Genomic DNA, 22,863 nt, shown 5'->3' on the forward strand with positions numbered 1-22,863 from the left:
CAGCTGGCTGAGTGCTGTCCTGAGGCTCTATGGGGTTGGTTTTGGGTTGGTGAACTGAGCATCAGAACCAGCTGGCTGAGTGCTGTCCTGAGGCTCTATGGGGTTGGTTTTGGGTTGGTGAACTGAGCCTCAGAACCAGCTGGCTGAGTGCTGTCCTGAGGCTCTATGGGGTTGGTTTGGGTTGGTGAACTGAGCCTCAGAACCAGCTGGCTGAGGGGACTCTTCTTTTGTTTCATCTCTTGACATTGTAGAGCTGTGTGATGGAATGTTTTGGGGTCACTTGTTTTTAGATGATTGTAAAATTTGATGGCTCTTTTTTCTATTCGAATGAGGAGGGAGTATTGGCCCAATTCTGCTCTACATGCCTTATTTGGAGTTTTTCTTTGCACTTGCAATACAGTCTTGCAAAACTCTGTTTCAATTGGATGTTCGTCCCATTTGGTAAATTCATTATTAGAGACTGGACCCCATACTTCACTGCCATATAGAGCAATTGGTTCTTTAACTGATTGAACATTTTTGAGCCAGATTCTAATTGGAATTTCGATTTTGATGTTCCTTTTAATGGCATAGAATGCACTTCTTGCTTTGTCTCTCAGCTCATTCACAGCCATGTGAAAGCTACCTGTGTTGCTGATATTTAGTCCTAGATATGTGTGGTTTTTGGTGTGTTCTAATAGAACTGTGTCCAAATAGAATTTATATTTGTCATCCTGATTTCCGGACCTTTTTTTTGAATATCATTATATTTGGGTTTTTTAGGTTAACGGTCAGAGCCCAGGTCTGACAGAACCTGTGAAGAGGTGCGGACTCCGGCCGCAAAACCTTGACCCATAGGGGAGGGTCTGGGTGGGCGTCTGTCCGCGGTGGCGGCTCTGGCGCGGGACGTGGACCCCACTTCACCATTGTCTTAGTCCGCCTCATTGGCTCTCTAACCATGGCAACCCCTCTCAATGACTCCACTGGACAGAGGGGCAGCTCGGGACAGAGGTGCAGCTGCTCGGGACAGAGGTGCAGCTGCTCGGGACAGAGGGTCGGAAGCTCTGGCGCCTCTGGGCTGAGGGGCTCTGGCGCCTCCGGCAGCAGCGCCGGACAGGCGGGAGACTCCGGCAGCAGCGCCGGACAGGCGGGAGACTCCGGCAGCAGCGCCGCAGCGCCAGACAGGCGGGAGACTCCGGCAGCAGCGCCGGACAGGCGGGAGACTCCGGCAGCACTGGGCAGACTGGCGGCGCTGGGCAGACTGGCGGCGCTGGGCAGACTGGCGGCGCTGGGCAGACTGGCGGCACTGGCGGCGCTGGAGAGGAAGGCTCTGGCAGTGCTGGACTGAGAAGCTCTGGCGCCTCTGGACTGAGGAGCGGGAGCTCTGGCAGCGCCGGGCAGACTGGCGGCGCTGGGCAGACTGGCGGCGCTGGGCAGACTGGCGGCACTGGCGGCGCTGGAGAGGAAGGCTCTGGCAGTGCTGGACTGAGAAGCTCTGGCGCCTCTGGACTGAGGAGCGGGAGCTCTGGCAGCGCGGGACAGGAGGGAACACCTGTGTTGATGGGACGGATAGACAGCCTGGTGCGGGGTGCCGGCACTGGTGGTACCGGGCTGGGGACACACACCTCAGGGCGAATGCCTTGCATACTACGCCAAATCAACTGCTCTCTCTCTTCGCACTCCCCAAATTCTATTAACACCTCCTCGAGTGTCTCCTCATCTCCCATCCGTTCACTCCTCCTCCATTCTGTCCAATAACTCCTCGACCCTCTCAGACTCAGCCCTCAGCTTCGCCGACAGCTCGGATAACGTCCATGGCTCCTTACGGTAAACAGGGGGAGTTGGCTCAGGTCTGGCTCCTGACTCTGCCACACTCTCCCTGTGCCGCCCCCCCAAGAAATTTTTGGGGGTGCCTCTCGGGCTTCCAGCCGCTCTGCCGTGCTAGCTCCTCATAATGCCGCCTCTCTGCCTTCGCTGCCTCCAGCTCGGCTTTGGGCGGGCAATATTCCCCTGGCTCTGCCCAGGGTCCTTTCCCGTCAAGGATCTCCTCCCAAGTCCATCTCTCCAAATAGTGCAGCCTCTCCCACTGCTGCTGCTGCTCCTGCTGCTGTTGCTGCTGCCTCTGTTGCTGCTGCCTCTGTTGACTCTCCTGCTGCTGTTGCTCCTGCTCCTGCTGCTGCTGCCTCTGTTGACTCTCCTGCTGCTGTTGCTGCTGCCTCTGTTGACTCTCCTGCTGCTGTTGCTCCTGCTCCTGCTGCTGCCTCTGTTGACTCTCCTGCTGCTGTTGCTGCTGCCTCTGTTGCTGCTGCCTCTGTTGACTCTCCTGCTGCTGTTGCTCCTGCTCCTGCTGCCTCTGTTGACTCTCCTGCTGCTGTTGCTGCTGCCTCTGTTGACTCTCCTGCTGCTGTTGCTCCTGCTCCTGCTGCTGCTGCCTCTGTTGACTCTCCTGCTGCTGTTGCTGCTGCCTCTGTTGCTGCTGCCTCTGTTGACTCTCCTGCTGCTGTTGCTGCTGCCTCTGTTGCTGCTGCCTCTGTTGACTCTCCTGCTGCTGCCTTTGCTGCTGCTGCTCCTGCTGCACCTGTCGCTTCTCCTGCTGCTGCTGTTGCCTCTGTTGACTCTCCTGCTGCTGTTGCTGCTGCCTCTGTTGACTCTCCTGCTGCTGTTGCTCCTGCTCCTGCTGCTGCTGCCTCTGTTGACTCTCCTGCTGCTGTTGCTGCTGCCTCTGTTGCTGCTGCCTCTGTTGACTCTCCTGCTGCTGTTGCTGCTGCCTCTGTTGCTGCTGCCTCTGTTGACTCTCCTGCTGCTGCCTTTGCTGCTGCTGCTCCTGCTGCACCTGTCGCTTCTCCTGCTGCTGCTGTTGCCTCTGTTTACCACGCCGCTTGGTCCTTGGTTGGTGGGTGATTCTGTAAGGGTTTTCTGGTGAAAGAGAAGCGGACCAAAAAGCAGCATGGTGGTTATTCATGTTCTTTAATTTATAAAGAAACTAAACATTAGATAACTAACAAAAACAACAAACGTGAGAAAACCTAAAACAGTCCTATCTGGTGCAAACACAGAGACAGGAACAATCACCCACAAACACACAGTGAATCCCAGGCTACCTAAGTATGATTCTCAATCAGAGACAACTAATGACACCTGCCTCTGATTGAGAACCATACTAGGCCGAAAACATAGAAATACCCAAAACCTAGAAAAACAAACATAGACTGCCCACCCAACTCACGACCTGACCATACTAACTAAATACAAAACACAGGAAATAAAGGTCAGAACGTGACATTAGTGTACATTGATTTAATAAAATCATATGTTTTCCCTCCAATACCACTTTCTATTAGTTTATAAAAAAGACCTTCGTGCAAAATTGAATCAAATGCTTTCTTGAAATCTACAAAACACAAGTAGATTTTGCCTTTGGTTTGCTTTACTTGTTTATCAATCAGAGTGTGGAGGGTGTAAATGTGGTCTGTTGTACGATCATTTTTTAGAAATCCAATCTGGCTTCTGCTCAGGACGTTGTGTTCGTCAAGGAAATGATGTAGTCTGCTATTTATAATACTGCAGAGAATTTCCCCCAAGTTGCTGTTAACGCAAATTCCTCTGTAATTATTTGGGTCAAATTTGTCTCCATTTTTATAGACTGGTGTGATCAATCCCTGGTTCCAAATATCGGGGAAAATACCTGCAGTGAGGATAATGTTGAAGAGTTTGAGTATAGCTAATTTGAATTTGTGGTCTATATATTTGATCATTTCATTTAAAATACCATCAGCACCACAGGCCTTTTTGGGTTGGAGTGTGCATAGTTTTCCCAATAATTATTCTTCTGTAATTGGGGTATCCACAGGATTCTGATAGTCTTTGACTGCTGATTGAAGGATTTGTAATTTTTCTTGTATATCTTTTTGTTCTGGGCTCTTTGTTATATTGCTGTAGAGGTTTGCAAAGTGATTTCTCCACATATCCCCATATTGGATAGCCAATTCCTCCTGATGAGGTTTGTTTAATTTATTCCAATTCTCCCAGAAGTGGTTTGATTCTATGAATTCCTCAATTCCATCCAGCTGATTTCTAATGTGCTGTACCTTTTTTGTTCTCAGGGTGCGTTTGTTTTGCTTCAGTGTTTCCCCATATTGAAGGCGTGTATTTTTGTTGTCTGGTACTCTGTGATTTTGATTAGATATATTTCTCACTTACTTTCTTAGATTTTTGCAATCATTAACAAACCATTTTTCATTATCTGTTATTTCTGGTTTGCTCTTATGCTTGTTTAAATTTGCCAAGGAGGTTCATTTGTCAAATATAACGTTTATGTTCCAAACAGCCAAATTTACACCTTCATTGCTGCAGGAGAATGTTAAGGCTAAAAAGTTGTCCAGGAGAGATTGTATGTTGTGGCTATTAATTGCTTTTTGGTAGATGTCTGTACTGTTTGCACTCCATCTATAGGCCTGTATTGTACCATGTAATTTATTGGGCCGTGATGCTTCATGGTTGGGTTCTGCTCTTCTCAGATACACTGTGATTTTACTGTGGTCTGAGAGAGATGTTAGTGGGCTGACTGTGAAGGCTCTGAGAGGCTCTGGGTTGGTCTGAGAGAGGTGTTAGTGGGCTGACTGTGAAGGCTCTGAGAGAGGTGTTAGTGGGCTGACTGTGAAGGCTCTGAGAGACTCTGGGTTGGTCTGAGAGAGGTGTTAGTGGGCTGACTGTGAAGGCTCTGAGAGACTCTGGGTTTAGGTCGGTGAGGAAGTAGTCTACAGTGCTGCTGCCAAGGGATGAGCTGTAGGTTTACCTACCAAAAGAGTCCCCTCTCAGCCTACCATTGACTATGTACAGACCCAGTGTTCCACAGAGCTTCACGAGCTGTACTCCGTTTTTGTTTTTCACTTTGTCATAGTTGTTTCTGTGGGGGTATGTGGGGAGGGAAAGGTTGTTGCTTCCTGGTAGGTGTTTATCCCCATGACTGTTAATAGTGTCTTAATTTCTTTTGATTTTCCCATGTCAAGCAAAGAGGCACTGAGTTTGACGGTAGGCCTTGAAATACATCCACAGGTACACCTCCAATTGACTCAAATGATGTCAATCAGAAGCTTCTGAAGCCATGACATAATTTTCTGGTATTACAGCTGCACAGTATTATCTCTTATTGATGGCGGTTATGATATCGTTTAGGACCTTGAGCGTGGCTGAGGTGCACCCATGACCAGCTCGGAAACCAGATTGCATAGCGGAAACCAGATTGCATTAACTTGGCTTTTGATGACCTTAGAAAGGCAGGGTAGGATAGATATACTGTAGGTCTGTAGCAGTTTGGGTCTATAGTGCCTCACACTTTGAAGGGGGGATGACCTCGGCAGCTTTCCAATCTTTGGGGATCTCAGACGATACGATTTGGGGTTGCTGACTACTCAGACCTTGGCTGCAGCTCAGGTCACCTAGTCTGATATGTTAATTCTTAACTCACAGGTTTTATACCCTCAGGTCAGAGATGGACGTTTCTGCCTTTAGGGTAATTCTCTGGGTGTACCAAGTCACGAAGCAAGGTCTGGATTTTACTCAGATCCAATTCAGACAGCTAACTTCACATTTCATCTTTACAAAAACATTCTCTTTGATCTGGACATTTTCCACACAACGTACAATATGCAAACATCAAGCATATACTAGGAAAACTCTTAAAGTTACAATGTTTTCATTATAATGTTGTCCTTTAACTTTTAATAACATAACAAAAACAACATATATTTTCATATTCCATCTATCGTCATTACCACCATTGTGGCTGACGAAACCTATTTTCCCAAAGTCCATTTATTGCATGTTAATGTTCTGAGGCTGGTTCTCCATAGTGAGAGGACAAAGGAATTTTGTCTGCTGCATTAAGATTTACAATGGGTGAGGTGTCATAAACCCCCCATCTCCATACCTCTCCATCTCTCCCCCTCTGATGGGTGTGAGAGAGATCTCTCTGTAGGGTTGTGGTCCACGGTAACCTGGCCCGAGCAGGCCAGTCATGGCAGGAGTTTATCAATATCGGGTTTGTTTTCCAATTCTTTGTGGGTCTGTGTAATCTGAGGGAAATATGTGTCTCTAATATGGTCATACATTTTGCAGGTTAGGAAGTGCAGCTCAGTTTCCACCTCATTTTGTGGGCAGTGTGCACATTTTTTTATTATTTTTTTATTTCACCTTTATTTAACCAGGTAGGCTAGTTGAGAACACCTTTATTTAACCAGGTAGGCTAGTTGAGAACACCTTTATTTAACCAGGTAGGCTAGTTGAGAACACCTTTATTTAACCAGGTAGGCTAGTTGAGAACACCTTTATTTAACCAGGTAGGCTAGTTGAGAACAAGTTCTCATTTGCAACTGCGACCTGGCCAAGATAAAGCATAGCAGTGTGAACAGACAACACAGAGTTACACATGGAGTAAACAATTAACAAGTCAATAACACAGTAGAAAGAAAAATGGGCAGTCTATATACAATGTGTGCAAAAGGCATGAGGAGGTAGGCGAATAATACAATTTTGCAGATTAACACTGGAGTGATAAATGATCAGATGGTCATGTACATGTAGAGATATTGGTGTGCAAAAGAGCAGAAAAGTAAATAAATAAAAAAAACAGTATAAAAACAGTATGGGAATGAGGTAGGTGAAAATGGGTGGGCTATTTACCAATAGACTATGTACAGCTGCAGCGATCGGTTAGCTGCTCGGATAGCTGATGTTTGCTGATGAAGTTGGTGAGGGAGATAAAAGTCTCCAACTTCAGCGATTTTTGCAGTTCGTTCCAGTCACAGGCAGCAGAGTACTGGAACGAAAGGCGGCCAAATGAGGTGTTGGCTTTAGGGATGATCAGTGAGATACACCTGCTGGAGCGCGTGCTACGGATGGGTGTTGCCATCGTGACCAGTGAACTGAGATAAGGCGGAGCTTTACCTAGCATGGACTTGTAGATGACCTGGAGCCAGTGGGTCTGGCGACGAATATGTAGCGAGGGCCAGCCGACTAGAGCATACAAGTCGCAGTGGTGGGTGGTATAAGGTGCTTTGGTGACAAAACGGATGGCACTGTGATAGACTGCATCCAGTTTGCTGAGTAGAGTGTTGGAAGCCATTTTGTAAATGACATCGCCGAAGTCGAGGATCGGTAGGATAGTCAGTTTTACTAGGGTAAGCTTGGCGGCGTGAGTGAAGGAGGCTTTGTTGCGGAATAGAAAGCCGACTCTTGATTTGATTTTCGATTGGAGATGTTTGATGTGAGTCTGGAAGGAGAGTTTGCAGTCTAGCCAGACACCTAGGTACTTATAGATGTCCACATATTCAAGGTCGGAACCATCCAGGGTGGTGATGCTAGTCGGGCATGCGGGTGCAGGCAGCGATCGGTTGAAAAGCATGCATTTGGTTTTACTCGCGTTTAAGAGCAGTTGGAGGCCACGGAAGGAGTGCTGTATGGCATTGAAGCTCGTTTGGAGGTTAGATAGCACAGAGTCCAATGACGGGCCGAAAATATATAGAATGGTGTCGTCTGCGTAGAGGTGGATCAGGGAATCGCCCGCAGCAAGAGCAACATCATTGATATATACAGAGAAAAGAGTCGGCCCGAGAATTGAACCCTGTGGCACCCCCATAGAGACTGCCAGAGGACCGGACAGCATGCCCTCCGATTTGACACACTGAACTCTGTCTGCAAAGTAATTGGTGAACCAGGCAAGGCAGTCATCCGAAAAACCGAGGCTATTGAGTCTGCCGATAAGAATATGGTGATTGACAGAGTCGAAAGCCTTGGCGAGGTCGATGAAGACGGCTGCACAGTACTGTCTTTTATCGATGGCGGTTATGATATCGTTTAGTACCTTGAGCGTGGCTGAGGTGCACCCGTGACCGGCTCGGAAACCAGATTGCACAGCGGAGAAGGTACGGTGGGATTCGAGATGGTCAGTGACCTGTTTGTTGACTTGGCTTTCGAAGACCTTAGATAGGCAGGGCAGGATGGATATAGGTCTATAGCAGTTTGGGTCCAGGGTGTCTCCCCTTTGAAGAGGGGGATGACTGCGGCAGCTTTCCAATCCTTGGGGATCTCAGACGATATGAAAGAGAGGTTGAACAGGCTGGTAATAGGGGTTGCGACAATGGCGGCAGATAGTTTCAGAAATAGAGGGTCCAGATTGTCAAGCCCAGCTGATTTGTACGGGTCTAGGTTTTGCAGCTCTTTCAGAACATCTGCTATCTGGATTTGGGTAAAGGAGAACCTGGAGAGGCTTGGGCGAGGAGCTGCGGGGGGCGGAGCTGTTGGCCGAGGTTGGAGTAGCCAGGCGGAAGGCATGGCCAGCCGTTGAGAAGTGCTTATTGAAGCTTTCGATAATCATGGATTTATCGGTGGAGACCGTGTTACCTAGCCTCAGTGCAGTGGGCAGCTGGGAGGAGGTGCTCTTGTTCTCCATGGACTTCACAGTGTCCCAGAACATTTTGGAGTTGGAGCTACAGGATGCAAACTTCTGCCTGAAGAAGCTGGCCTTAGCTTTCCTGACTGACTGCGTGTATTGGTTCCTGACTTCCCTGAACAGTTGCATATCACGGAGGTTATTCGATGCTATTGCAGTCCGCCACAGGATGTTTTTGTGCTGGTCGAGGGCAGTCAGGTCTGGAGTGAACCAAGGGCTGTATCTGTTCTTGGTTCTGCATTTTTTGAACGGAGCATGCTTATCTAAAATGGTGAGGAAGTTACTTTTAAAGAATGACCAGGCATCCTCAACTGACGGGATGAGGTCAATGTCCTTCCAGGATACCCGGGCCAGGTCGATTAGAAAGGCTTGCTCACAGAAGTGTTTTAGGGAGCGTTTGACAGTGATGAGGGGTGGTCGTTTGACTGCGGCTCCGTGGCGGATACAGACAATGAGGCAGTGATCGCTGAGATCCTGGTTGAAGACAGCGGAGGTGTATTTGGAGGGCCAGTTGGTCAGGATGACGTCTATGAGGGTGCCCTTGTTTACAGAGTTAGGGTTGTACCTGGTGGGTTCCTTGATGATTTGAGTGAGATTGAGGGCATCTAGCTTACATTGTAGGACTGCCGGGGTGTTAAGCATATCCCAGTTTAGGTCACCTAACAGAACAAACTCTGAAGCTAGATGGGGGGCGATCAATTCACAAATGGTGTCCAGGGCACAGCTGGGAGCTGAGGGTGGTCGGTAGCAGGCGGCAACAGTGAGAGACTTATTTCTGGAGAGAGTAATTTTCAAAATTAGTAGTTCGAACTGTTTGGGTATGGACCTGGAAAGTATGACATTACTTTGCAGGCTATCTCTGCAGTAGACTGCAACTCCGCCCCCTTTGGCAGTTCTATCTTGACGGAAGATGTTATAGTTGGGTATGGAAATCTCTGAATTTTGGTGGCCTTCCTGAGCCAGGATTCAGACACGGCAAGGACATCAGGGTTAGCAGAGTGTGCTAAAGCAGTGAGTAAAACAAACTTAGGGAGGAGGCTTCTGATGTTGACATGCATAAAACCAAGGCTTTTTCGATCACAGAAGTCAACAAATGAGGGTACCTGGGGACATGCAGGGCCTGGGTTTACCTCCACATCACCCGCGGAACAGAGAAGGAGTAGTATGAGGGTGCGGCTAAAGGCTATCAAAACTGGTCACCTAGAGCGTTGGGGGCAGAGGATAAGAGGAGCAGGTTTCTGGGCATGGTAGAATATATTCAGGGCATAATGCGCAGACAGGGGTATGGTGGGGTGCGGGTACAGCGGAGGTAGGCCCATGCACTGGGTGATGATGAGAGAGGTGTATCTCTGGACATGCTGGTTGTAATGGGTGAGGTCACCGCATGTGTGGGAGGTGGGACAAAGGAGGTAACAGGGGTATGCAGAGTGGGTCTAGGGGCTCCATTGTGAACTAAAACAATGATAACTAACCTGAACAACAGTATACAAGGCATATTGACATCTGAGAGAGACATACAGCGAGGCATACAGTAATCACAGGTGTTGAATTTGGAAAGCTAGCTAAAAACAGTAGGCGAGGCTAATCCGCTAGCACAACAAACAGCAGGTAAAATGGCGTTGACTAGGCAACGGGGCCGACAGGTAAAACAAACAAGCAGAAAGGAGTACCGTGATTAATGGACAGTCCAGCGTGCGTCAGCTATGTAGCCAAGAGATCAGTGTCCAGGGGGCAGCGGTGGATGGGCAGGGAAGCTGGGCTGGTGAGTGTTATCCAGGTTTTTTTTTTTTTTTTTTTTAAACTAACAATGACTAAATAGCTTGTAGCTAGTTAGCTGGTTAGCGTCTGGAGGTTCTTGAGTGTGTCATAAAAATAAAAATAAGAGTAAAAGTAATAGCGATTCCGTATCACATTGGGTGAGGCAGGTTTCCGGAAGGTATAAACAAATTAAAAATCAAAAAGAGATAGAAAGTAAATGGGGTCAGAGAGTGATTGGGACGCGGTGGTTCAGACGGTTAGCAGGCCTGTGCTAACAAGCTAACAGTTCGTAGGCCCGAGCTAGACAAGGTAGCAGTTAGCGGACCGGAGCTTGACAAGCTAGCCGTTAGCAGGCCGAATTAGCAAGCAGGGAGATAGCGAGGGCTAGAGAGTTAACCTTTGGGGGACGTCGCGATGGGGTGAGTCTGTTTATTCCTCTTCATGCGGTGACATCGACAGACCGGTCGTGGGCCCGGGTAATTGTAGCCCAGGAGTATGCTACAGGTGCTCTAGTACGCTAGGTGAGCTGGAGATACAGCGATTCAGAAAGCTCGCGGGCCTTGGCCAGCAGATGGATCTTTGGCGATGTCGCAGCGGAAAAGCCTGTTGAAACCCCCTCGGACGATTATGTCGGCGGACCAGTCGTGATGGATCGGCGGGGCTCCGTGTCGGCAGTAGAGGGTCCAGGCCAATTGGCAAAATAGGTATTGTTGGACCTCTTCGGCTAGTCGGGAGATGGGCTTAGCTCGAGGCTAGCTCAAGGCTAACTGGTGCTTGCTCTGGGACAGAGACGTTAGCCAGGAGTAGCCACTCGGATTGCAGCTAGCTAGTTGCGATGATCCGGTGTAAAGGTTCACCGGATCATAGCCTGTCTTCTCTTGAGAGCCATGTCTGTGTCAGATGTGTGCGTACTGGAAGCGAAGACAGGTGCAGGAGAGCAGAGATTTGTGAACAGGTGCACACTTTGGTTAGGCAAAACGCGCAAACAGTCACAAGAATTATGTTTAACAATAAACATCATCGTGAAAAATAACACGGAAAAAACAAGCTAGTCTGGTGCGTCAACAACACATACGTAACACAAACAATCTTACACAAAGACATGATGGGGACAGAGGAATAAACAAGCCAGTCTGGTGCGTCAACGACACACACGTAACACAAACAATCTTACACAAAGACATGATGGGGACAGAGGAATAAACAAGCCAGTCTGGTGCGTCAACGACACACACGTAACACAAACAATCTTACACAAAGACATGATGGGGACAGAGGAATAAACAAGCCAGTCTGGTGCGTCAACAATACACACGTAACACAAACAATCTTACACATAGACATGATGGGGAACAGAGGAATAAATACATATAGATTGATTGGGGAATGAAAAGTAGGTGTGCAAGGGAACAAGACAAAACAAATGGATACATGAAAAATTGAGCGGCGATGTGTCACGCCCTGACCTTAGAGAGCCGTTTTATTTCTCTATTTGGTTAGGTCAGGGTGTGATGTGGGGGGGACATTCTATGTTTAGTTTTCTATGTTTCTTTATTTCTGTTTTGGCCAGGTATGGTTCTCAATCAGGGACATCTGTCTATCGGTGTCTCTGATTTGGAATCATACTTAGGTAGCCCTTTTTTGCCCTCCTTCAGTGTGGGTAGTTATCTTTGTTAGTGGCACTAATGTTAAGTGTCACGGTCATTTGTATTGTTTTGTTGGTGACATTATTTAATAAAAAGAAAATGTAAGTTCACCACGCTGCGCTTTGGTCCGCTTCTTCTGACGGTCGTGACACGATGGCTAGAAAGCCGGTGACGTCGACAGCCGAATGCTGCCAGAACAAGGAGAGGAGCCGACTTCGGCGGAAGTCGTGACAGTCTGCCTACGGCGGCCATTCTCAATAGCTATGCTATGCTCACAGAGTCTGTACATAGTCAAAGCTTTCCTTAATGTGGGGTCAGTCACAGTGGTCAGGTTTTGTGCCACTGTGTACTCTCTGTTTTAGGGCCAAATAGCATTCTAGTTTGCTCTGTTTTTTTGTTAAGTAATTATCTTTTTTGTTTTTGTTTTCTCCTGATTTGGTTGGGTCTAAATGTGTTACTGTCCTGGGGCTCTGTGGGGTCTGTTTGTGTTTGGGATCAGAGCCCCAGGACCAGCTGGCTTAAGGGACTCTTCTCCAGGTTCATCTCTTTGTAGTTGATGACTTTGTTATGGAAGGTTTGGGAGTTAGGAACCGCTTCCTTTTAGGTGGTTGTAGAATTTAATGTCTCTTTTCAGGGTTTTTGATAATTAGTGGGTATCGGCCTAATTCTGCTCTTCATGCATTAATTGGTGTTTTACGTTGTACACGGAGGATATTTTTTGCAGACTTCTGTATGCAATCTTAATTTGGTGTTTGTCCCATTTTGTGATTTTTTGGTTGGTGAGCGTACCCCAGACCTTACAACCATAAAGGGCAATGGGTTCTATAAATGATTCAAGTATTTTTTGCCAGATCCTAATTGGAATGTTGAATTTTATGTTACTTTTGATGACATAGAATGCCCTTCTTGCCTTGTCTCTCAGATCGTTCAACAGCTTTGTGGAAGTTACCTGTGGCGCTGATGTTTAGGCCGATGTATGTATAGTTTTTTGGTGTGCTCTAGGACAACGGTGTCTTGATGGAGTTAGTAAAAAAATATATATATACATATTGTCTTCGCTATTATTCTACAATGTGGAAAATAGTCCAAATAAAGTAAAACTCTTGAATGAGTAGGTGTGTCTAAACTTTTAACTGGTTCTGTGTACGAATATATACACATCTTTTTCTCAATACATTTTCCTTTATTACTTTCTAACCCTACCACCCCTCCCCTAATTGGAGTAAACTAGTGAACAATAACGCTTAGGCTTCTACTTCCAGCTGATAAATACTATATAAACTCAGAAAAAAAAACTGAAACGTCCCTTTTTTAGGACCCTGTCTTTCAGAGATAATTTGTAAAAATCCAAATAACTTCATAGATCTCCATTGTAAAGTGTTTAAACACTATTTCCCATGCTTGTTCAATGAACCATAAACAATTAATGAACATGCACCTGTTGAACGGTCATTAATAAGACACTAACAGCTTACAGACAGTAGGCAATTAAGGTCACAGTTATGAAAACTTAGGACACTAAAGAGGCCTTTCTACTGACTCTGAAAAACACCAAAAGAAAGATGCCCAGGGTCCCTGCTCATCTGCGTGAACGTGCCTTAGGCATGCTGCAAGGAGGCATGAGGACTGCAGATGTAGTCAGGGAAATAAATTGCGATGTCTGTACTGTGAGACGCCTAAGACAGCGCTACAGGGAGACAGGACAGACAGCTGATCGTCCTCGCAGTGGCAGACCACGTGTAACAACACCTGCACAGGATCGTTACATCCAAACATCACAACTGTGGGACAGGTACAAGATGGCAACTGCCCAAATTACACCAGGAACGCACAATCCCTCCATCAGTGCTCAGACTTTTTTATTTTTTATTTTATTTCACCTTTATTTAACCAGGTAGGCTAGTTGAGAGCAAGTTCTCATTTGCAATTGCGACCTGGCCAAGACAAAGCAACACATTTCGACACATACAACAACACAGAGGTAAACCTGGAATAAACAAACATACTATCAATAATACAGTAGAAAAGTCTATATACAGCATGTGCAAGTGAGGTAGGATAAGGGAGGTAAAGGCAATAAATAGGCCATGGTGGTGAAGTAATTACAATATATCAATTAAACACTGGAATGGTAGAATGTGCAGAAGTAGAATGTGCAAGTAGAGATACTGTCACGACTTCCGCCGAAGTCAGTTCCTCACCTTGTTTGGGCGGCGTTCGGCGGTCGACGTCACCGGCTTTCTAGCCAACGCCGAACCACCTTTCATTTTTCCATTTGTCTTGTCTTGTTTTCCTAAACACCTGGTTTCAATTCCCTCAGTATTAGACGTGTATATAACCCTCTGTTCCCCCCCATGTCTGTGTGTGGAATTGTTTGATGTTTCGTGTATGTGCACGCTAGACTGGTTTGCGCTGGGTTTTGTCAACCCATATTGTGTTTAGGGTTCTTAGTGCCGTGTATTTCTTCGCCCAAATAAAAGGCTCCTTTGTCTCCCCTCTCCTGAGCCTGACTCCCTTACAGACAGTTACACCTACCTAACAGATACTGGGGTGCAAAGGAGCAAGATAAATACGTTAATATACTATTTTAAATGTATTTGTTATTTTACCAGGTAAGTTGACTGAGAACACATCCTCATTTGCAGCAACGACCTGGGGAATAGTTACAGGGGTGAGGAGGGGGATGAATGAGCCAATTGTAAGCTGGGGATTATTAGGTGACCGTGATGGTTTGAGGGTCAGATTGGGAATTTACCCTGGACACCGGGGTTAACATCCTTACGGTAAGTGCCATGGGAACTTTAATGACCTCAGAGAGTCAGGACACCCGTTTAACGTCCCATCCGAAAGACCCCAGTGGTATGCAGGGCGGTATGCTGCTGGCGAATGATGAGGTAGATTGGGATGAGGTAGATTGGATGGGCTATTTACATATGGGCTATGTACAGGTGCAGTGATCAGTGAGCTGCTCTGACAGCTGGTGCTTAAAGCCTTAGAGGGAGATAAGAGTCTCCAGCTTTAGTGATTTTTGCAGTTATTTCCAGTCATTGGCAGTAGAGAACTGGAAGGAGATGTGGCCGAAGGAAGAATTTGGGGGTGACAAGTGAGATATACCTGCTGGAGCACGTGCTACGGGTGGGTGCTGCTATGGTGACCCGTGAGCTGAGATAAGGCGGGGCTTTACCTAGCAGAGACTTGTAGATGACCTGGAGCCAGTGGGTCTGGCAACGAGTATGAAGCGAGGGCCAGTAAACAAGAGCGTACAGGTCGCAGTGGTGGGTAGTATATGGGGCGGGGCTTTGGTGACAAAACAGATGGCACTGTGATAGACTACATCCAAATTGTTGAGTAGAGTGTTGGAGGTTATTTTGTAAATGACATTGCCGAAGTTGAGGATCGGTAGGATAGTCAGTTTTACGAGGTTATGTTTAGCAGCATGAGTGACGGATGCTTTGTTGAGAAATAGGAAGCCGATTCTAGATTTAATTTTGGATTGGAGATGCTTAATGTGAGTCTGGAAGGAGAGTTTAGAGCCTAACCAGACGCCTAGGTATTTGGGGTTGTCCACATATTCTAAGTGAGAACCGTCCAGAGTAGTGATGCTGGACGGGCAGGCAGGTGTGGGCAGCGATCGGTTGAAGAGCATGCACTTCATTTTACTAGCATTTAAGAGCAGTTGGAGGCCTCGGAAGTAGAGCTGTATGGCATTGAAGCTCGTCTGGATGTTATTTAACACAGTGTCCAAAGAAGGGCCAGACGTATACAGAATGGTGTCGTCTGCATAGAGGTGGATCAAAGAATCACCAGCAGCAAGAGCGACATCATTGATGTATACAGAGAAGAGAGTCGGCCCGAGAATTGAACCCTGTGGCACCCCCATATAGACTGTCCAGAGGTCCGGACAACAGGCCCACCGATTTGACACACTGAACTCTATCAGAGGAGAAGTTGGTGAACCAGGTGAGGTAATCATTTGAGAAACCAAGGCTGTTGAGTCTGCCGATAAGAATACGGTGATTGACAGAGTCGGAGGCCTTGGCCAGGTCAATGAAGACGGCTGTTGATGGCGGTTATGATATCGTTTAGGACCTTGAGCGTGGCTGAGGTGCACCCGTGACCAGCTCCCTAACATGATTGCATAGCGGAGAAGGTACGGTGGGATTCAAAATGGTCTGTGATCTGTTTGTTCAATTGGCTTTCAGAACCTTTAGAAAGGCAGGGCAGGATGGATATATGTCTGTAACAGTTTGGGTCTAGAGTGTCTCCCCCTTTGAAGAGAAGGATGAACGTGGCCGCTTTCAAATCAAATCAAATCAAATCAAATTTATTTATATAGCCCTTCGTACATCAGCTGATATCTCAAAGTGCTGTACAGAAACCCAGCCTAAAACCCCAAACAGCAAGCAATGCAGGTGTAGAAGCACGGTGGCTAGGAAAAACTCCCTAGAAAGGCCAAAACCTAGGAAGAAACCTAGAGAGGAACCAGGCTATGTGGGGTGGCCAGTCCTCTTCTGGCTGTGCCGGGTGGAGATTATAACAGAACATGGCCAAGATGTTCAAATGTTCATAAATGACCAGCATGGTCGAATAATAATAAGGCAGAACAGTTGAAACTGGAGCAGCAGCACAGTCAGGTGGAAGTTGAAACTGGAACAGCAGCATGGCCAGGTGGACTGGGGACAGCAAGGAGTCATCATGTCAGGTAGTCCTGGGGCATGGTCCTAGGGCTCAGGTCAGTTGAAACTGGAACAGCAGCATGGCCAGGTGGACTGGGGACAGCAAGGAGTCATCATGTCAGGTGGTCCTGGGGCATGGTCCTAGGGCTCAGGTCCTCCGAGAGAGAGAAAGAAAGAGAGAAGGAGAGAATTAGAGAACGCACACTTAGATTCACACAGGACACCGAATAGGACAGGAGAAGTACTCCAGATATAACAAACTGACCCCAGCCCCCCGACACATAAACTACTGCAGCATAAATACTGGAGGCTGAGACAGGAGGGGTCAGGAGACACTGTGGCCCCATCCGAGGACACCCCCGGACAGGGCCAAACAGGAAGGATATAACCCCACCCACTTTGCCAAAGCACAGCCCCCACACCACTAGAGGGATATCTTCAACCACCAACTTACCATCCTGAGACAAGGCTGAGTATAGCCCACAAAGATCTCCGCCACGGCACAACCCTAAGGGGGGCGCCAACCCAGACAGGATGGCCACAACAGTGAATCAACCCACTCAGGTGACGCACCCCCTCCAGGGACGGCATGAGAGAGCCCCAGTAAGCCAGTGACTCAGCCCCTGTAATAGGGTTAGAGGCAGAGAATCCCAGTGGAAAGAGGGGAACCGGCCAAGCAGAGACAGCAAGGGCGGTTCGTTGCTCCAGAGCCTTTCCGTTCACCTTCCCACTCCTGGGCCAGACTACACTCAATCATATGACCCACTGAAGAGATGAGTCTTCAGTAAAGACTTAAAGGTTGAGACCGAGTTTGCGTCTCTGACATGGGTAGGCAGACCGTTCCATAAAAATGGAGCTCTATAGGAGAAAGCCCTGCCTCCAGCTGTTTGCTTAGAAATTCTAGGGACAATTAGGAGCCCTGCGTCTTGTGACCGTAGCGTACGTGTAGGTATGTACGGCAGGACCAAATCAGAGAGATACGTAGGAGCAAGCCCATGTAATGCTTTGTAGGTTAGCAGTAAAACCTTGAAATCAGCCCTTGCTTTGAAAGGAAGCCAGTGTAGAGAGGCTAGCACTGGAGTAATATGATCAAATTTTTTGGTTCTAGTCAGGATTCTAGCAGCCGTATTTAGCACTAACTGAAGTTTATTTAGTGCTTTACCCGGGTAGCCGGAAAATAGAGCATTGCAGTAGTCTAACCTAGAAGTGACAAAAGCATGGATTAATTTTTCTGCATCATTTTTGGACAGAAAGTTTCTGATTTTTGCAATGTTACGTAGATGGAAAAAAGCTGTCCTCGAAATGGTCTTGATATGTTTTTCAAAAGAGAGATCAGGGTCCAGAGTAACGCCGAGGTCCTTCACAGTTTTATTTGAGACGACTGTACAACCATTAAGATTAATTGTCAGATTCAACAGAAGATCTCTTTGTTTCTTGGGACCTAGAACAAGCATCTCTGTTTTGTCCGAGTTTAATAGTAGAAAGTTTTCAGCCATCCACTTCCTTATGTCTGAAACGCATGCTTCTAGCGAGGGCAATTTTGGGGCTTCACCATGTTTCATTGAAATGTACAGCTGTGTGTCATCCGCATAGCAGTGAAAGTTTACATTATGTTTTCGAATAACATCCCCAAGAGGTAAAATATATAGTGAAAACAATAGTGGTCCTAAAACGGAACCTTGAGGAACACCGAAATTTACAGTTGATTTGTCAGAGGACAAACCATTCACAGAGACAAACTGATATCTTTCCGACAGATAAGATCTAAACCAGGCCAGAACATGTCCGTGTAGACCAATTTGGGTTTCCAATCTCTCCAAAAGAATGTGGTGATCGATGGTATCAAAAGCAGCACTAAGGTCTAGGAGCACGAGGACAGATGCAGAGCCTCGGTCCGATGCCATTAAAATGTCATTTACCACCTTCACAAGTGCCGTCTCAGTGCTTTGATGGGGTCTAAAACCAGACTGAAGCATTTCGTATACATTGTTTGTCTTCAGGAAGGCAGTGAGTTGCTGCGCAACAGCCCTCTCTAAAATTTTTGAGAGGAATGGAAGATTCGATATAGGCCGATAGTTTTTTATATTTTCTGGGTCAAGTTTTGGCTTTTTCAAGAGAGGCTTTATTACTGCCACTTTTAGTGAGTTTGGTACACATCCAGTGGATAGAGAGCCGTATATTATGTTCAACATAGGAGGGCCAAGCACAGGAAGCAGCTCTTTCAGTAGTTTAGTTGGAATAGGGTCCAGTATGCAGCTTGAAGGTTTAGAGGCCATGATTATTTTCATCATTGTGTCAAGAGATATAGTACTAAAACACTTGAGCGTCTCTCTTGATCCTAGGTCCTGGCAGAGTTGTGCAGACTCAGGACAACTGAGGTTTGGAGGAATACGCAAGTTTAAAGAGGAGTCCGTAATTTGCTTTCTAATAATCATAATCTTTTCCTCAAAGAAGTTCATGAATTTATCACTGCTAAAGTGAAAGTCATCCTCTCTTGGGGAATGCTGCTTTTTAGTTAGCTTTGCGACAGTATCAAAAAGGAATTTCGGATTGTTCTTATTTTCCTCAATTAAGTTAGAAAAATAGGATGATCGAGCAGCAGTAAGGGCTCTTCGGTACTGCACGGTACCGTCCTTCCAAGCTAGTCGGAAGACTTCCAGTTTGGTGTGGCGCCATTTCCGTTCCAATTTTCTGGAAGCTTGCTTCAGAGCTCGGGTATTTTCTGTGTACCAGGGAGCTAGTTTCTTATGAGATTTTGTTTTAGTTTTTAGGGGTGCAACTGCATCTAGGGTATTGCGCAAGGTTAAATTGAGATCCTCAGTTAGGTGGTTAACTGATTTTTGTCCTCTGGCGTCCTTGGGTAGGCAGAGGGAGTCTGGAAGGGCATCAAGGAATCTTTGTGTTGTCTGTGAATTTATAACACGACTTTTGATGTTCCTTGGTTGGGGTCTGAGCAGATTATTTGTTGCAATTGCAAACGTAATAAAATGGTGGTCCGATAGTCCAGGATTATGAGGAAAAACATTAAGATCCACAACATTTATTCCATGGGACAAAACTAGGTCCAGCGTATGACTGTGACAGTGAGTGGGTCGATGATGGCTCCGAAAGCCTTTTGGAGTGGGTCTGTGGACTTTTCCATGTGAATATTAAAGTCACCAAAGATTAGAATATTATCTGCTATGACTACAAGGTCCGATAGGAATTCAGGGAACTCAGTGAGAAACGCTGTATATGGCCCAGGAGGCCTGTAAACAGTAGCTATAAAAAGTGATTGCGTAGGCTGCATAGATTTCATGACTAGAAGCTCAAAAGACGAAAACGTCATTTTTTTTTTTGTAAATTGAAGTTTGCTATCGTAAATGTTAGCAACACCTTTGCGGGATGCACGGGGGATATGGTCACTAGTGAAGCCAGGAGGTGAGGCCTCATTTAAAACAGTAAATTCATCAGGCTTAAGCCATGTTTCAGTCAGGCCAATCACATCAAGATTATGATCAGTGATTAGTTCATTGACTATAATTGCCTTTGAAGTAAGGGAAACATTAAGTAGCCGTATTTTGAGATGTGAGGTATCATGATCTCTTTCAGTAATGACAGGAATGGAGGTGGTCTTTATCCTAGTGAGATTGCTAAGGCGAACACCGCCATGTTTAGTTTTGCCCAACCTAGGTCGAGGCACAGACACGGTCTCAATGGTGATAGCTGAGCTGACTACACTGACTGTGCTAGTGGCAGACTCCACTATGCTGGCAGGCTGGCTAACAGCCTGCTGCCTGGCCTGCACCCTATTTCATTGTGGAGCTAGAGGAGTTAGAGCCCTGTCTATGTTGGTAGATAAGATGAGAGCACCCCTCCAGCTAGGATGGAGTCCGTCACTCCTCAGCAGGTCAGGCTTGGTCCTGTTTGTGGGTGAGTCCCAGAAAGAGGGCCAATTATCTACAAATTCTATCTTTTGGGAGGGCCAGAAAACAGTTTTCAACCAGCGATTGAGTTGTGAGACTCTACTGTAGAGCTCATCACTCCCCCTAACTGGGAGGGGGCCAGAGACAATTACTCGATGCCGACACATCTTTCTAGCTGATATGCACGCAGAAGCTATGTTGCGCTTGGTGATCTCTGACTGTTTCATCCTAACATCTTTGGTGCCGACGTGGATAACAATATCTCTATACTCTCTACACTCGCCAGTTTTAGCTTTAGCCAGCACCATCTTCAGATTAGCCTTAACGTCGGTAGCCCTGCCCCCGGGTAAACAGTGTATGATCGCTGGATGATTCGCTTTAAGTCTAATACTGCGGGTAATGGAGTCGCCAATGACTAGAGTTTTCAATTTGTCAGAGCTAATGGTGGGAAGCTTCGGCGTCTCAGACCCCGTAACGGGAGGAGTAGAGACCAGAGAAGACTCGGCCTCTGACACCGACCCGCTGCTTAATGGGGAAAACCGGTTGAAAGTTTCTGTCGGCTGAATGAGCGACACCGATTGAGCGTTCCTACAGCATTTCCTTCCAGAAACCGTGAGAAAGTTGTCCGGCTGTGGGGACTGTGCCAGGGGATTTATACTACTATCTGTACTTACTGGTGGCACAGACGCTGTTTCATCCTTTCCTACACTGAAATTACCCTTGCCTAACGATTGCGTCTGAAGCCGGGCTTGCAGCACAGCTATCCTCGCCGTAAGGCGAGTACAGCGGCTGCAATTAGAAGGCATCATGTTAATGTTACTACTTAGCTTCGGCTGTTGGAGGTGCTGACGAATCGTGTCCAGATAAAGCGTCCGGAGTGAAAAAGTTGAGGAAAAAATAAATAAATATATGAACGGTAATTAAAAAGTGAAAACCGTAAAGTTGTCAGGTAGCAAAATAGGTTGGCAACAAAACGCACAGCAACTCGAAAACAAGCCTCTTGTTTCCAGTCTTTAGGAATCTCAGACGATACGAAAGAGAGGTTGAACAGACTAGTAATAAGGGTCTCAACTATGGCGGCGGATAATTTTACAAAGAGAGGGTCCAGATTGTCTAGCCCAGCTGAGTTGTAGTGATCCAGATTTTGCAGCTCTTTCAGAACAACAGCTGTCTGGATTTGGGTGAAGGAGAAGCGGGGGGGGGGCTTGGGCCAGTTGCTGCAGGTTGTGCAGAGCTGTTCGCCGGGGTTGGGGTAGCCAGGTGGAAAGCATGGCCAGCCGTAGAGAAGTGCTTATTGAAATTCTCGATTCTCGATTGTTACCTAGCCTCAGTGCAGTGGGCAGCTGGGAGGAGGGGATCCGCAGTAAAATAAAACAATGAGAGCTGCCCTCAACAACAGTTTAAAAGTCATATTGACATTAGAGAAAGGCATAAAGCAATCGCAGGTGTTGTTTGGTAGAGCTAAGACAACAACGGGTGAGACAACAATGGGTACACAGCTAGGACAACAACAACTGGTAAATGGTGATGAATGGGCAGAGAGGGTTGTTTAGCTTCACACAGGGCCTGAGAGAATGCCAATTGTGTGCAAGCTGTCATCAAGGCAACGGGTGGCTATTTGAAGAATCTCAAATATATAATATATTTTGATTTTTTTAACACTTTTTTGCTTACTACATGATTCCATATATGTTATTTCATAGTTTTGATGACTTCGCTATTATTCTACAATGTAGAAAATAGTAAAGAATGAAAAATAAACCTTTAATGAGTAGGTGTTCTAAAACTTCTGACTGTTAGTGTATGTTGAAGAGGATGGGACTCAAGCTGCACCCCTGTCTCACCCCACGGCCCTGTGGACAGAAATGTGTGTGTTTTTTTTCCAATGTTAACCGCACACTTGTTGTTTGTGTACATGGATTTTAGAATGTTGTTTGTTTTTCACCAAACCCCTGCTTTAAATCAATTTGTATAACAGACCCTCATGCAAAATTGAGTCAAAAGCTTTTTTAAATCAACAAAGCATGAGAAGACTTTACCTTTGTTTAGGTTAGTTTGCTTGTCAAATCAAATCAAATGTTATTTGGCACGTGCGCCGAATACAACTGGTTTAGACCAGTGAAATGCTTACTTACAAGCCCTTAACCAACAATGCAGTTTTAAGACAAATACCTACAACAATAAGAAATAAAGTAACAAAGAATTAAATAGCAGCAGTAAAATAACAATAGCGAGGCTATATTCAGGCGGCACCGGTACAGAGTCAATGTGCAGGAGCACCGGTTAGTCGAGGTAATTGAGGTAATATATACATGTGGGTAGAGTTATTAAAGTGACTTATGCATAGATAATAACAGAGAGTAGCAGCAGCGTATAGGGGGGGGCAATGCAAGTAGTTGTTTTCGGTAGCCATTTTATTAGATGTCCAGTAGTCTTATGGCTTGGGGGTT

The sequence above is a fragment of the Oncorhynchus nerka genome, linkage group LG6 (genome assembly GCF_034236695.1).
Source record: "Oncorhynchus nerka isolate Pitt River linkage group LG6, Oner_Uvic_2.0, whole genome shotgun sequence".
In the NCBI taxonomy this organism is placed as follows: Eukaryota; Metazoa; Chordata; class Actinopteri; order Salmoniformes; family Salmonidae; genus Oncorhynchus; species Oncorhynchus nerka.